Genomic DNA, 15,637 nt, shown 5'->3' with positions numbered 1-15,637 from the left:
ACCAGGCTTAGAATCGTAAACCCATAGGCGGCCTGGGGGCTCACTCAGTCAAGCCGAGGACTTGTGATTCAGCTCAGGTCATGATCTGACAGTTTGTGAGATTGAACCCGGTGTCTGGCTCTGCCCTGTCAGAGAATTTTAGGATTCTCGCTATCCCTCTCTCTCTGCCCCTCCCCCTCTCACGCGCACCTGTGTGCGCTCGCTCGCGCGCTCTCTCTCTCTCTCTCTTTCTCTCTCTCTCTCTCTCTCTCTCTCTCTCTCGTTCCCTCTCAAATAAATGAACTTTAAAAAAAAAAAAAAAGGAGGGCGCCTGAGTGGCTCAGTCGGTTAAGCGTCGGACTTCGGCTCAGGTCATGATCTCACGGTTCGTGGGTTTGAGCCCCCGCGACGGGCTCTGTGCTGACAGCTAGCTCAGAGCCTGGAGCCTGCTTCAGATTCTGTGTCTCCCTCTCCCTCTGACCCTCCCTGCTCGCGCTGTCTCTTTCTGTCTCTCAAAAATAATTAAAAACAAAAACAAAAATATAATAATTAAAAACATTTTTTAAAAATTTTAAAGGAATCTTAATCCCAGCCCTTAACCATTATCCCTCAATTCTCTCATCCATAAAATGGGGATACTAATGGAATCTATTTTCCAGGGTGGTTATATGGGTTAAATGAATTTATATGGGTTTAATATATGTAAAGAGCCTGGCACATAGCAAACAAGCATTTGCAATCATTATTGAAGGTTAAGCAACACTTGGCTAAGGTCACACAGTTAAGTGGCTAAGTTTGATTCCAACCCAGGTCGCTGGTCCCAGAGCCCATGCTCCTTTTTTTTTTTAATTAAAACAAAAATTTTTATGTGTATTTATTTTTGAGAGAGACAGACTGTGAGCCAGAGGAGGGGGAGAGAGAGAGAGGGAGACACAGAGTCCAAAGCAGACTCCAGGCTCTGAGCTGTCAGCACAGAGCCGTCACAGGGCTCGAACCCATGAACGTTGAAATCATAACCTGAGCCAAAGTAGACACTTAACTGACTGAGCCACAGAGGTGCCCTCCCCCATGCTTTTATACTACGCTATATATATGCTCTAGCAGAATTGGGAAACTACTCATGTACAGACTAGAGGAAAATCATGGGTGTTGGGGGTTAGGAGACATTTTTCTAGAGAAGGGCCACCTTCATAATGGTGATGTCTGACCTTGTTCCCAGTTTGTGAGTGTTACGATTATTTTATGGCTTCTTTAAATTACATATATTAATCAAGAGATTTCTAACAAGCTGGTAATTACCTTGATGGTAGAAAACTCCAGGTCCTTCCAGCAGCCATGTGAATCCTATGACATTTCACTTCGTGTTTATTGACTTGTTTTTACCCAGCATCGCAGCAGATGATGTGGGGGCAGGGAGAGTATGCGTAGCAGGGCAGAGAGCACACTTTACTACCTTCTTGGGAGATGATATTTATGTCTATGTAATGGTGATCTTTTTTAAAATTTATTTTGAGAGAGAGAGAGAATGTGCCCACATGTGAGCAGGGGAGGGACACAGAGAGAGCAGAGAGGGAGAGAAAATCCCAAGCAGGCTCCTCACTGACAGAGAGGATCCCAATGCCCAATCCCAATGCGCGGCTTGAACTCATGACTTGTGACATCATGACCTGAGCCAAAACCAAGAGTGATGCTTAACCAACTGAGCCACCCAGGTGCCCTGATCTTTTATTTGTTAGACTTTTTTTTTAATGTTTATTTATTTATTTATTTTGAAAAACAGAGCGTGAGCATGAGTAGGGGAGGAGCAGAGGTGGGGGGGGGGGGAGAATCTGAAGCAGGCTCCCAGCTGCCCGTGCAGAGCCCAGCTGTGAGATCATGGCCTGAGCTGAAATCAAGAGTTGGACACTTAACTGACTGAGCCACCCCTTCAGATTTTATTTTTAAATAATTTCTACATCCAACATGAGGCTCTAACCCACAACCAAGATCAAGAGTCATACCCTCCACCGACTGAGCTCACCAGTGGTGAGCAGACTGAGGTGGTCCATTGATCCTTCCTCCTGGCCTTCATGTCTTTGCATAAGTGCCTCCCTGAGTGTGGGGTGGGGCTTGTTCTAACCAATAGAATGAGTGTGGGTGGGGCTTGTTCCTGAGTGTGGGTGGGGCTTGTTCTAACCAATGCAATGAGGCAAAGGTCATGGCCGGGCTGTGATTATGTGCCCCCGGTTACACTGTAGAAGATGGCAGTGACCATCTTGCTCAGAGACCTCCAGGCTGGCTTTGACAAGCAAGCTGCCATATTGTGGACCACCTACGGAGAGGGTGGGATACTGAGATCCTGGCTGACACAGGCGAGAAACTGAGGCCTCTGTCTGACAAGCTGCAAGGAACTGAACTCTGCCAACAACCACATGAGCTTGCACAGATCCTTCCCCAGTCAGGCCTCAGATGAGGCCCCAGCCCTGACTGAAGTCTCCCGAAGACTCAGGTAAGCCTTGTCTGGACTTCTGTGAGAACCTGCAAGATGATAAATGTGTACCGTTTTGAGATACTACGTTTGCTGTTATGTATACAACAACAGAGAACGAATTCAGGATTAGGTGAAATATCCTGCCTTGGTAATATTACGGGATACAAAAAGTGATAAGGAAGGGAGCATTTCAGGAGCTTCCAGGCAGCCAAGGTGAGAAAGGAAACCCAACATGGTTTCACCATCTGCGAAAAGGAAAGTAATGTTTCTGAAGAGGCATCTTGGCTCCTGAGCCTAAGAATTTGTCACACCGACAGTAGAATCTGTGAACGGAGTGCAGAGTCTGAAAGGCCTGGATCCACCTGCAGTTCAAGATCCCCCCGCATCCCGCCTCACTTCCTGCTTGACCTCTCGCTACAGCGCCCCCTCTCTTTCACTGCCCTCCTTCACCGTGTGCCTCTTCTCCCTTCTCTGCTCACTGACTGCTCCATTTCAAGGACCAATTCACCGGCAGCCTCTTCTACAAAGCGTTAATTCCCTAGCAGCATTAACCACTTCCTTGATTTCCCAAATCTTTATGGGTTTTTTGTTTTAATTTTTTAATGTTTATTTATTTTGAGAGAGAGAGAGAGAGAGAGAGCAGGTGGGGGGCGGGGGATGGCAGAGGGAGAATCCCAAGCAGGCTCGGTGCTGCCAGTGTAGAGCCCTATGTGAGGCTCAAACCCACGAACCTTTGAGATCATGACCTGAGCAAAATCAAGAGTTGGATGCTTAACCAACTGAGCTAGCCAGGCGCCCCCTCAAACCTTTGTTATCAAAGGCGTCATATTGTATTATTCATTTCTGATTTTTTACTGAGCACCTACTAAGTGCTAGGCCTCCCGTTAGGTGCAAGAGATACTGTCACAAATATAGCACAGAGCTGTCCTTGGGGCCTTGGGCCCTCAGTCCTGGGCCCAGCCTCTCCTCCACCTAAGGCCAGTGCATCCTCAGCACTCAGCAAACCCAGCAGCTGTTAAGTTCGTCCTGGTTAAGTGTGCCACTGAGGCTCTTCGTGCCTTCCTCTGGTACCTCATGATGCGTTCCTGGCCTCATGAGCCTTTTTGAGGGGTGAGTTAACTGTCAAATAGGTTCCCAAATAGCTGAAATCAGTTGCATATTATGATTTGGTAATGTAACACTCAACTTGTCAGCAGCAAATGTCAGGAGAAACAGACTTCATTTACCTGTAATTGATATAGGGCTTTGGGGACTGACTGTCATTAACAGATTAGCGGCATTTTAAGGTTGTTCAAGGCTCCGCAGTATGGGGAGGTAGGGATCTGCTAAGCCTGTGATAGGAAGTGTATGCATCTAATTTATCTAAAAATTGTTTGATGTTCGCAGCAAGTTAAAAAGAAAGGGGGCCAGGGCGCCTGGGGGGCTCAGTCGGTTAAGTGTTCGACTTTGGCTTAGGTCATGGTCTCACGGTCTGTGAGTTGGAGCCCCGCATCGGGCTCTGTGCTGACAGCTCAGAATCTGGAGCCTGCTTCGGATTCTGTGTCTCCCTCTCTCTCTGTGCCGCATCCTGACTCGCGCTCTGTCTCTCTCGCTCTCAAAAATAAATAAAAACTTTTAAAAGATGGTTTTTCTTAAATAAATAAAATAAAAAGAAAGGGGATCAAGACGTGGCCCTGTTAGCCCCTGTTGCCTGGCACTACTGCTAGGTGTTTATTATTTTTAAGTGTATTTATTTTGAGAGAGACAGAGATGCATGAGCAGAAGACCGGCAGAAAGAGAGAGGGAGACAGAGAATCCTTAAAGCACTGTCAGTGTAGAGCCTGATGCAGGGCTCGAACTCATGAAACCATGGGATCATGACCTGAGCCGAAACCAAGGGTCAGATGCTTACCCGACTGAGCCACCCAGGCGCCCCTGCTGGGTGTTTATTTTTTTTTTATAATTTTTTTTAAATTTTTTATTTATTTTTTATACAGAGAGAGACAGAGCATGAGAGGGGGAGGGGCAGAGAGAGGAGGAGACACAGAACCAGAAGCAGGTTGCAGGCTCCAGGCTCCGAGCTAGCTGTCAGCACAGAGCCTGACGCGGGGCTCGAACCCACGAACGTGAGATCTGACCTGAGCCACCCAGGCGCCCCCCTGCTGGGTGTTTATAAGGTGGGGTCAAAACTTCAAAGGGTGCCACCCCTGCTGTCAGGCTGAATTTGGAAGTGTCTGAGGACCCCGGAGGACACAGGCTGTGGCATTTGGCTGTTGTTAGAGGAGCGCCCACTCTATCCCTTCCCCCGGGCCCCCTCCCCCAACTCCCTGGCCATCCTAGGCAAAGGTTTGGCCCCATGGTTTCCGGTTCCTGGAGAGTCTCCTTCCCCAAGCGTCCTGGCCCTCAGGGAAGGATGGGAGGCTGCCCTGAGTCCCCCACTTCTCCCCCCACCCCCCCCATCAGAGGGGACCTAGAAGCCTGTCCTGGGGCTCCCTCCAGATCCTGCATCTTGCTATGTATTTGATGGAGTTTTCTGGCCATGGCCTGCCTTGCACCTGGTTCCAGAGGTTCCAGAGGACTGCCCGCTGCTGCACTCTGCGCATGCCCAACCCCATTAGCTCTACCTGGAGTGTCCAAGGCACTCCCCACATCCTGCGGTGGCGGCTCCCACTCCACCCCCAGACACCGGACCAGGGCTTCAAGGGCTCCTCTCTGGAGTCGAAAGAGCTTCCTGGGGCTGGCCGAGTTCTGCTCCATTAGCTGGAACTTGCTTGGCAGAGCCTGTGGCCTCCCTGGGGAGTCTTGGGGAGCCTTCCCCCCCCCCCCCCCGTGCTGAAGGACCAGTTCCTACTTGTTTCCTCACTGCCCTGATGCACCCTCCTTCCCTCCTGGCCAGAGCCGATGTCCTCTTAACTTAAGCTGCAGAGGAGATGGCCTCAGGCATGGCCTAAAAAGTTGCGCCTCAGCCCCATAATCTCAGAGACCCTCCTGTGAAAGGTCCCCGTCTGTCAGGTCTGTGGCCCCAGCCTCCCTAGAGCGGGACCGGATTGGGTGTCCTGTCTTCAGGACTCATTTTTCCACTTCATCCTTGGAATTTGGTGACCCGAATTTTGGCCTGACGTCTTGGCTGGGGGCCTGGCATTATTTTGACTCTCCTCCCCGCCCCCCAGACTTGGCATGAGGTTCCAGAAGGACTGCCCGCTGCCGCACCCTGCGAGTGCCCGACCCCAAACCCCAGTCCCAGGAAGTCACTCCACCGAGGCGCAGTGAAGACAGCGCTCCAGGCTCTGATCTCTTCCCCAGTCAGGCCGTTGGGCCCAGGCAGTTTCCAGCTGATGGTGTGGGATTAATAAACACAGCAGGAAGTCTTTGTTCTTAAAAAAAGAAAAGTCTCTTTAAAAAAATAGTTATGCACATAACAAAAAAAAATTTAGAAGGAGGGGAGGTCTCTCCAGAACCTGTGTTCTTCAGTTCCATGCTGCACAGGTAACTAATTTTGGAAATTTTTGTTTCTTCCAGACATTTCTACGGACTCGCCTCGCCTCACCACTGTCCCCTCCCCACCAAACACAAAGCCCTGATTGTACCGTTTGCCAATTTTCATGGTGTAAATACTCCCACCATGATTTCAAGATGCCAACGTGGTATCGGTGAATGCGGAGTTAAGAAATAGGCATGATCAGCTAAGGCTGAGAGCCCGCCCCCGCTCTGCAAGGTCAAGTGTGCACCATTCAACAGCCATGGAATCCTGTGACTCTCACTCTGTCCTGCACCTGCTTCCCGGGGAGATGAAGCCAAGGCCAGCAAGCACAGTGGGGTGGATGTGTCAACCCATCCGTTCCTCACAGATGACAGTAGGTGGGGAGAGTCTGTCACTGAGAAGCGTGGGGCAGAAAGCCATGAAGGGTCATCAGGCAAACGATGAGGTGAGAGGTTTAAGAATCGAATTGGTGAGATGTCATTTCCGAAGAACACAAATTTGCGGGGCACCTGGGTGGTGCACTGCATTGAGCATCAGACTCCCGGTTTCAGCTCAGGTCGTGATCTCACAGTTCGTGAGTTCGAACCCTGTGTCGGGCACTCTGCTATCAGCACAGAACCTGCTTAGATCTTCTCTCTCTCTCTCTCTCTCTCTCTCTCCGTCTCTCTCTGCCCCTATCCAGCTCGTGCTCTCTCTCTAAACAAACAAACAAACTTAAAAAAAGAAAAACTTCAGAGGGTTGATCAAACTTCCCAGCTCCAGAGAATTGAGGAATCTAAAATCCTGGAGAGAGGAGCCGGATGAGCGATGTCACATGCAAGCGTGTGACCTCGGGCTTCCTCGGTCCTCTTCAGCAGCTGGACAACCAGCCCTGAGAATCCCCCAGATGACTCAGTTTGATTACTGCCCATGACTCCCTCTGAGCTCCATTAAGAAACATTGGTTTTTTGGAAAACAAGCATTTGAGAAGAGGTCTCAGCTCCCTGGATTTCTGGGTGATTCCCTGTGCGGTTGGCTGCCCCTCCCCCCCACCCCTGCCCCCTGGCCCCGCTGTCAGACATTCTGAGCTTCCCGCAGTCTTTGTCAGAAAGGTGATCATCACAGCTGGGCCCCCCTGGGCTCTGTGGGTCTGGGTTAGTCCCTGGAAAGCTGCTTCTCACGGACAGTGGAAATGGGGTCCCGAAGGGGCCTCGTGCTGTGCTGGCCTCTGTGAACCCCTCCTGTGCCTGAATCCCAGGAATAGAGAAGGGGACCCATATTGAGCACTAGTACCACAGACTTAAGTTTGTGGGAACGGAGTCCCTCCCAAAGCCTCCATCTTATGCCTGGAACTGAGAAGCGTTTCACTCCAAACGCTAAGACGTCAAGGGTCTAAAGAGCCGTGGATGTGGCCCCCGCCATACTTGTCCAACAGGAGGCTGTGGACGACGCCCCCGCGGCACTCGGGGTTCCCCTGGAAGCATGTGGCGGATCCCCTTTGGGATACAACCCTTCAGGCCCCGTCGTTGCCAGGGATATATATGTATCTTAGGCAAAGCCGTTGCTAATAGGAATTTGGGAGCACATAAGATGGGTGCGTGCAGCTAACAGGAATATACAACGTTCAGGAGACTCTGAGGCTGGATCACACGGCTGAGAAACGCCTTCGGCTCACCGTCCACACAGGAGGACAAGGCCATCTCAGGGAGAAACGATCGTTAGGAGGGCCAGGTAACTCAGAGATGACTTCCCTGTGCTGAGGCAGCTCAGGATAGTTAGCCCACCACCGTCGTTGGATTGGGGCCGTGGGGAAGGGGGTGTTAAAACTTAGAACCCAAGCTTTGGTGTCTAAAAGCCACAGGCTGATCGAGAAAAGAGGAAGAAAGGGCACAGTCTTTGGATTTCTTCCTCCGCGCGGCCACGTTCCAGCATGCAGTTCGGCTCATTGGCAGGTATGTTTCAGAACCCTCGGGGACACGTAGACAAGCATGTGTCTGGGGGGAGTTCAGGACTGAGGAATTGTTCACATTGCCAGGATGGGACTTGCCTCATCCGCTTAGGCTGAGGGGCAGTAACGCAGGCTTCCATCTGCCAGGAGACCCCCTCGGCACATTCCACAGCGTTCTGTGGGCCGAGCAGAGAGCTTCAGAACCACACTAGGGATAGCTCTTCTGGGACTGGCCCAAACGCAGCTCAGCCCGGGCAGAGGGCTGGCTGGAGCAGGGGACTCAGAGAGAATTGGAGGGATGGAGTGGACACACAGAGCACAGAGGGTGCTGAGTGCCTTTGTCGTTCAGGGTCAAGATGGGGGAAAGGTTGCTGCTGCAGAACATTCAAGAAGCTTGAGAACAGAACAGATTGGAAAATGGGTAAGGAAAATGAATCCTAAAAAAGAGTAAATCTGAAAATACCAGATGCTGAGGATATGTGGGAAATGGGTATTTTTAAACCCTGTTGTTGGCAGGTGCCCTGGGACCTCATGGCAGTGCTCTCAGGAAGCCGAAGTTGTCCGTACCCGGGCCCCAGCCGTGCTGCTCCTGGGGGCACCCCCACGGTGGTCTTGGGCACAGGTGTTCCAGAAAACAATCACAAAGCTATTTTTTTGAAGCACTGCTTGTATTTGCAAAAACAGTGAAAACAATCTGTCTCTAGGCAAAAGAAAGGACAAAATGCACTCTTGCTCATGGGAGGCATTCTATCCTGCAGTTAAAGTGAATGAACTAGATCTTCATGTATCAACATGTAGAAGCCCAAAAACATATTGCATGAGAAAAGCAGGATGCAATAGGGTACACACAGTGATTCCTTTTACATGAAGTTTCAAAACACATACAAATGGTACTCTTCCGTTTAAAAATGCACTCGGGCGCCTGGCTGGCTCAGTCAGTAGAGCATGCGACTCTTGATCTCAGAGTTTTAAGTGCAAGCCCCACACTGGGTGTAGAGATTACTTAAAAATAAAATCTTTAGAGGCGCCTGGGTGGATCAGTCGGTTAAGCGGCCAACTTCGGCTCAGGTCATGATCTCACAGTTCGTGGATTCGAGCCCCCACGTTGGTCTCTGTGCTGACAGCTCAGAGCCTGAAGCCTGCTTCAGATTCTGTCTCCCTTTCTCTCTGTCCCTCCCTGGCTTGTGCTCTGTCTCTGTCTGTCTGTCTCTCTCTCTCTCAAAAATAAACATTAAAAAATATTTTTTATGTATTTATAATAAGTACCGAGGACAGAAACATACATGGGGGTGATTTCCACCAACCTCAGGGAAGTGGTGACCTTGAAGGAGAGAAGGAAGGAAAGCCGCGTAGGGCTTTAGCTATTTTTGTAGAGCTTTATCTCTTAAACATAAATAAGTAAATAAAAGATCTAAAGAAAAGAAGGCAAAATATTAGCATCTGTCTAATCTCAGTGTCTGTCTACAGATGTCCATCTATATTACACTTTATACTTGTCGGCTGCATAATGGCTCCAGAGATGTCCCTCCGTGTCCTAATCCTTAGAATCCATGCACATTCTACCTCCTATGGTAAACAGGACCTTGCAGATATAAGTAAGTTAAGGATCTTTTTTTTTGTTGTTTATTTACTTTTGAGAGAGACAGACAGACAGACAGACAGAGCACGACCAGGAGAGAAGTAGACAGAGAATCCGAAGCAGGCTCCTGGCTCTGAGCTGTCAGCACAGAGCCAGACCCAGGGCTCAAACTCACGAACCGTGAGATCATGACCTGAGCCGAACCCGGATGCTTAACTGCCTGAGCTCCCCAGGCGCCCTGAGTTAAGGATCTTGAAATAGGGAGTTTATCCGGAATTATCCCAGGCCCAATGTGATCACCAGGGTGCTTAAGGAGGCAGGAGAGTTAGTCAGAGAGAGGAGATGTGATCATGGATGTAGAGGTTGGAGGGCTGTACTTTGAAGATGGAAAAAGAGGCCACTAGCCAAGGAAGGCAGGCAGCCCCTAGAAGCCAGAAGAGGTTAGAAAACAGATTCTTCCCCGACGTTCCAGAAGAAATGCAGCCCTGTCAGCATCTTGTTGTTGGACTCTGACCCCCAGAACTGTAAGGGAGTAAATCTGTGATTTAAGCCAGTGAATTGGTGATAACTTGGTATAGCAGCAACAGAAACTAACACAATGTTTGGGGGGCATTGTTTTGTCATTCAGAAGTTCCTTTGCTTTTCTTTCGAGATAGGAGGCTGGAGAAGAGCAGTAAAGCCTCAGCCCTGTCTTCCTGTTTCTCCTCCAGAGGCCGGTGAGCTACTGAGGAGCCCTCCTCACCCCCACCTCTGCACTTAAGAGACTGAGCCGTGTGCCCACCTCCTGTGGGCCCTGGAGTTTCTGGAAGCTCTGGTTGTCAGAACACGCCCCACAGGGGTGAGCCACATCCGGGAGAATTTCCGCAGCTCGTCCTCCCTCCCTGGAAGGAAAAGCGGCCAGAAGCCCACAGAAATCTGAGGTGACTACAGAGAGGAACGTGAGCACTGGGTGAGGAGCCCCCCCAAGGCTCCCCGGCCCTTTCACTCTCTCCTGCCTAGGCTGTGTGGACCGCCCGGGGGCTGGCCAGTGTAGGGGCTTTGCCTGGGAGTGGAGACCCGGATGCTGGATGGCCAGGCCCCCTCCAAGGCCAGAACTCTCCTGCAGGGGGGCAGGCCCTCCTAGGGGAGTTCAGCAGGGGGCTACTTCCTGAGGCCTGATGGGTACAGGAGTGAAGTCTGGCCAAGGGAGCCATTCGTTAAAGAAGTTGGCTGGAAGAGAGACTGATAGGAGAGGGGGTTAAAGGCATGGAAGGATCCAGAAAGACTTGTTTTCAGGAAAAGAAACATCTGGGTATATTTGTGTGCATGTATAGGTGGGGGGGGGGGTCTTGGGGGGAAGAAGTTCAGGGGGGCGGTGGGGGAGTGGAGGCCAAAGGCTGTGGAGGAGGCTGCAGGGTCCAGAACATGGCACAGGCGGAGGAGTGATCTTGGGTGGGCAGAATGATGTTTCCAGATCTGGAAATTAGGTGAGAAATCCATGGACGAGCATCTGACAGGACACGCCACCCCAGCCACCCAGAGTCAGCCTGCTGTGGGAGTGGGGGGCAAGGGAGGATCAAGAGGCTTCATTCACTCCGTGTGGGTCACCGAATGGTTTTCCGGTACTGATATGCTCCTGTAGACTTGAGATTAAAAATAAATTTAAATATATTAAACCCAGTGGGGCGCCTGGGTGGCTCAGGCCGTGAGGTCTGATCGTGACCATTCGTGAGTTGGAGCCCAGCATCGGGCTCTGCACTGACAGTGTGGAGCCTGCTTGGGATTCTCCCTCTCTTTCTCTCTCTGCCTCTCCCCTGCTCACAAACATTCTCTCTCTCTCTCTTTCTCTCTCCCTCCCTCTCCCTCAAAAATAAATAAATAAACATTAAAAATATATTAAGCCCTCTGAGTATCGTCAGCTGTTCAGAAAAGTGGCAGACAGGTGTAAGATTCACTGATGGGGTACGATAGGGTTCCTGGGTTTGACCAAGCATCGGGGCCTCAGGGGGCAAAGCTGAAGGAGTGAAGGGAACGGGTAACAGGCCTTCAAGGCTGCCAGCCCCCCAGGCCACAGCAAGGACCCTGCTGGAGAGGGGCTGGTGGCTGAGGAGCTGCCGATCAGGTGCGTCAGGCCCCTGGGAGGCACGTTGAAGGCACGGACAGCGCCCCCACCCTCACCCGAGTCAGGAAGCCTGCCAGGGGCTCTGGAACTCCCTCGTGTTTCAACCGACTCTATATATTTATTTATTTTCAAGTTTATATAGTTTGAGAGAGAAAGAGCGAGTGCGAGCAGGGGAGAGGCAGAGAGAGAGAGATGGAGAATCCCACGCAGGCTCCATGCTCAGCACAGAGCCTGATATGGGGCTTGACCCCCACAAACTGTGAGATCGTGACCTGAGCTGAAATCAAGAGTTGGATGCTCGACTGCCTGAGCCACCCAGGCGCCCCTATATTTATTTAAGTAATCTCTGCACCCAAGGTGGGGCCCGAACTCAGGACCTCGAGATCCAGAGTCACTTGTGATACCAACTGAGCCAGCCAGGTGCCCCCTGCCACCAACTCCATTTTATTTATTTTTATTTTATTTATTTATTTATTTTTTTTGGTGCTGAAACCCGGGATTGTTTTTTTAAGATTTTTTTTTAATGTGTATTTATTTTAGAGGTGGGGGAGGGGCAGAGAGAAGCCGGGGTCAGAGGATCCGGCCCCCCAAAACTGTGAGATCATGACCTGAGCTGAAGTCAGACACTTAGCTGACTGGAATCACCCAGGCGCCTCCCAACTCCATTTTAAATGAGGTTTCCTGTATTCAGTTTCACGAGGTAAATCTGCTTTCTCGGCCACCTTGAGCACGCAGCGCTCCTGGGGGGGCAGGATCCCTAGAGAGGCCTGAGCCACACTGGGGAGCTCGGTCAACCCACAGAGGATGGTTCGGGTGATGTGACAACCTTTCCGTCAAAGGGTGTTCGTATCCTCCAGGTCGATTTTCCTTCCAAGAGACCTTCACCCAGGAGGCCTGGGACAGCCCCTTGCCATGGCAACGGCAGGTGGATGACGGGGCGGCACATGGACCCTGAGGCAATCTGTTGACACCCTCTCCTCCTATAGAGGACTTCTGCCCCAGACATAGGGTTCCGCACCATGGCTCCGGTTACCCGTAACCCAACCTGCAAGCGCCTTCCCAAGGGCCTCCCTCCTGCTTTTCTGCCAACTTCCCTCCACACGGCGTCCCTACCCACTTCCACAACCTCACTCAACCCAAGGTCCCGCACACTCAGAATGAAGAACTGACGGGAAAAACCCTTCCATGGGTCCCGGGACCAGGGATGGGCTGAGTTAACTCTCAGACTCACCCTAGCTCAGAATATTTCTTTTCTTTCTTTTTTTTTTTTTTAATTTTATTTTTAAGTAATTTCTATACCCAGTGTGGGGCCCAGAATCATAACCCCAAGATCGAGAGTTGCATGCTCTACTGACTAAGCCAGCCAGTCACCCCAGAATATTTCTCATCAACTGCAGTTTTTAGTAAGGTAGTGAAACACAAAATAACATTCCAGCCTGGCATGTTCAGACCGTAAATAAATATAACATAACACAGGTGAGGGGCTGGGCTTGGCTGACTCAGTTGGTTGGGTGGCCGACTTCAGCTCAGGTCAAGATCTTACAGTTCGTGGGTTCGAACCCCACATCGGGCTCTGTGCTGACAGCTTAGAGCCTGGAGCCTGCTTCAGATTCTGTGTCTCCTTCTCTCTCTGCTCCTCCCCTCTTCATGCTCTATCTCTCTCTCAGAAATAAATAAACATTAAAAAAATTATATAACATAAAACAGGTGAGGGGGCGGGGCTTGGCTGACTCAGTTGCTAGAGCCTACAACTCCTCTCAGGGCCGTGAGTTCGAGCCTCATGGGTGTAGAGATTACTTTAAAAAAAATCTCAAGGGGCACCTGGGTGGCTCAGTCAGCTGAGTGTCCGACTTTTGATTTTGGTTCAAGTCAAGATCTCCCAGTTTGTGAGTTAAATAAAGCCTCATGTTGAGCTCTATGCTGACTGCTCGGAATTCTCTCTCTCTCTCTCTCTCTCTATCCCTCTCCTGCTCACATTTTCTCTCCCTCTCTCAAAATAAATAAATCAACCTTAAAAAAAAATCTTAAGAAAAAAAAGCAATACAATCGTGGGTCTACAATCATGAAAAAGAGGAAAAAATTAGAAACACTTTTTTTTCTTTTAGCAACAGTACTGCAATGAGCATTTTCGAAGTGTCTATTTTGGACACTGTAAAGATTCCTTCCAGATAACTTGGAGAGGTGGAAGTGACAGGTCAGAAGATACTTGTAATTTTAAGGCTTGATTTCTCTCCGAAAAGCTTCTTCCAGTTATTTCGCATTTCTAGAAATAATTCAGGAGAAAGCCCCTGCCCAACAGTGCATATTGATTTGCTATAATATGATGGTAATAAGAGGAAATGTTATTTTAAATGGTTTTTATTTTGACTTCTTTATATTAAGGAGGTTAAACATTTTCTATTTCATTTGTCTCATTGTTTTGATTCCTCTGCCTGCTCACATCATCCGTCTATCTTTTTGGGGCCATATGCTTTATAACATTCCTTTGATGTTGAGGATATTTACCTCTGTTGCCACGTAAGTCTGGAAAATGTATTCTCCACATTTGTCTTTTGCCTTTAAATACACTTTGTTTGGGGCGCCTGGGTGGCTCAGTCGGTTAAGCGGCCGGCTTCGGCTCAGGTCATGATCTCACCAGTTCGTGGGTTTGAGCCCCGCGTCGGGCTCTGTGCTGACAGCTCAGAACCTGGAGCCTGCTTCTGATTCTGTGTCTCCCTCTTCTCTGACCCTCCCTTGCTCGCACTGTCTCTCTCTGTCTCTAAAAATAAATAAAAGACATTAAAAAAAATTTTTTTAAGTAAATAAATAAATACACTTTGCTTGTGGAGCGCCTGGGTGACTCGGCTGATCAAGTGTCTGACTCTTGATTTCAGCTCAGGTCATCACCTAACAATTCGAGACTGTGACCCCGAGTTGGGCTCTGTTTCGGGCTCTGTGCTGACAGCACGGAGCCTGCTTGGGGTCCTCTCTCTCCCTCTCTCTGCCTTTCTTTCGTTCTCTCTCCCTCTCTTAAAATAAATAAACTTTAAAAAAATTTTTTAATAAATTTATTTTGCTTGTAGTTTTAGACATATAGAAATTTTTCATTAAAAAAGTAAGTCCAGGGGCACCTGCCTAGCTCAGTTGGAAGAGCATGCAACTAGATCTCGACGTCATGAGTTCAAGCCCCACATTGGGTGTAGAGATTACTAAAGAAAATAAATAAACTCAAAATTTTTAAGTCTAGTAGGCTTTTTTTAGGTTTATTTCTATTTCTGTCTTGAAGGAGGTACTCATCAATACTTCAGGTAATGAGGTACCATGGTCCCCCTTCCTCCGTGATTTCATTTTCTGGGGTCTCATTACCCAGTCAACCGTGGCCTGGGGCGAAGTGGCCCTCCTTCCTACATAACGTCAGAAGGTCAAGAGTAGCCTAACGCTAACGTCACAACGCCTGTGTCATTCAGCTCACCTCCTCTCACCACGTAGACTTTTTTTTAATTTTTAAAAATATTTATTTATTATTGAGAGAGAGACAAAGAGCATGAGCAGGGGAGAAGCAGAGAGAGAGGGAGACACAGAATCCCAAGCAGGCTCCAGGCTCTGAGCTGTCAGCACAGAGCCCGACATGGGGCTCGAACCCACGAACCGTGAGATCATGAGCCGAAGTCGGCCGCTCAGCCGACTGAGCCCCCCTGGCGCACCCACATCACGTAGGCTTTTGATCATCTCATCTCATCACAAGAAGGGTGAGCCCAGTACAGTAAGACATTTTGAAGGAGAGAGATCACATCCACATAACTTTTATTATGGTACATATATATTTTTCAAGTTGTGGCATATTTTTATACTTGTTCTATTATCAGTTATTGTGGTTAATTTCTTACTGTGCCTAATTTATAAATTAAACTCAGGGGCGCCTGGGCGGCTCAATCAGTTAAGCGTCCAGCTTCGGCTCAGGTCATGATCTCACGGTTCGTGGGTCAAGCCCCGCATCGAGCTCTGTGCTGACAGCTAGCTCAGAGCCTGGAGCCTGCTTCAGATTCTGTGTCTCCCTCTCCCTCTGACCCTCCCCTGCTCACACTGTCTCTCTCTGTCTCTCATAAATAAATAAAAAACATTAAAAAAAATTAAACATATAA

At 49.5% G+C, this 15,637-nt stretch overlaps 1 long non-coding RNA gene across 1 annotated transcript; it reads left to right on the top strand.

Annotated features, from left to right (window-relative positions):
• Positions 1 to 1,904: 1,904 nt before the first annotated feature.
• Positions 1,905 to 10,727, top strand: LOC115287323. Its single transcript, XR_003906403.1, has 6 exons — positions 1,905 to 2,467; positions 5,948 to 6,354; positions 6,592 to 7,840; positions 8,186 to 8,257; positions 9,304 to 9,431; positions 10,126 to 10,727. It is a non-coding gene; the product is annotated as an uncharacterized LOC115287323 (long non-coding RNA).
• Positions 10,728 to 15,637: the final 4,910 nt, after the last annotated feature.

The sequence above is a fragment of the Suricata suricatta genome, chromosome 3 (assembly GCF_006229205.1).
Source record: "Suricata suricatta isolate VVHF042 chromosome 3, meerkat_22Aug2017_6uvM2_HiC, whole genome shotgun sequence".
Taxonomy (NCBI): domain Eukaryota; kingdom Metazoa; phylum Chordata; class Mammalia; order Carnivora; family Herpestidae; genus Suricata; species Suricata suricatta.
The sequence above is the reverse complement of the archived record's forward strand: the minus strand, read 5'-3'. Positions and strand labels throughout refer to the sequence as shown.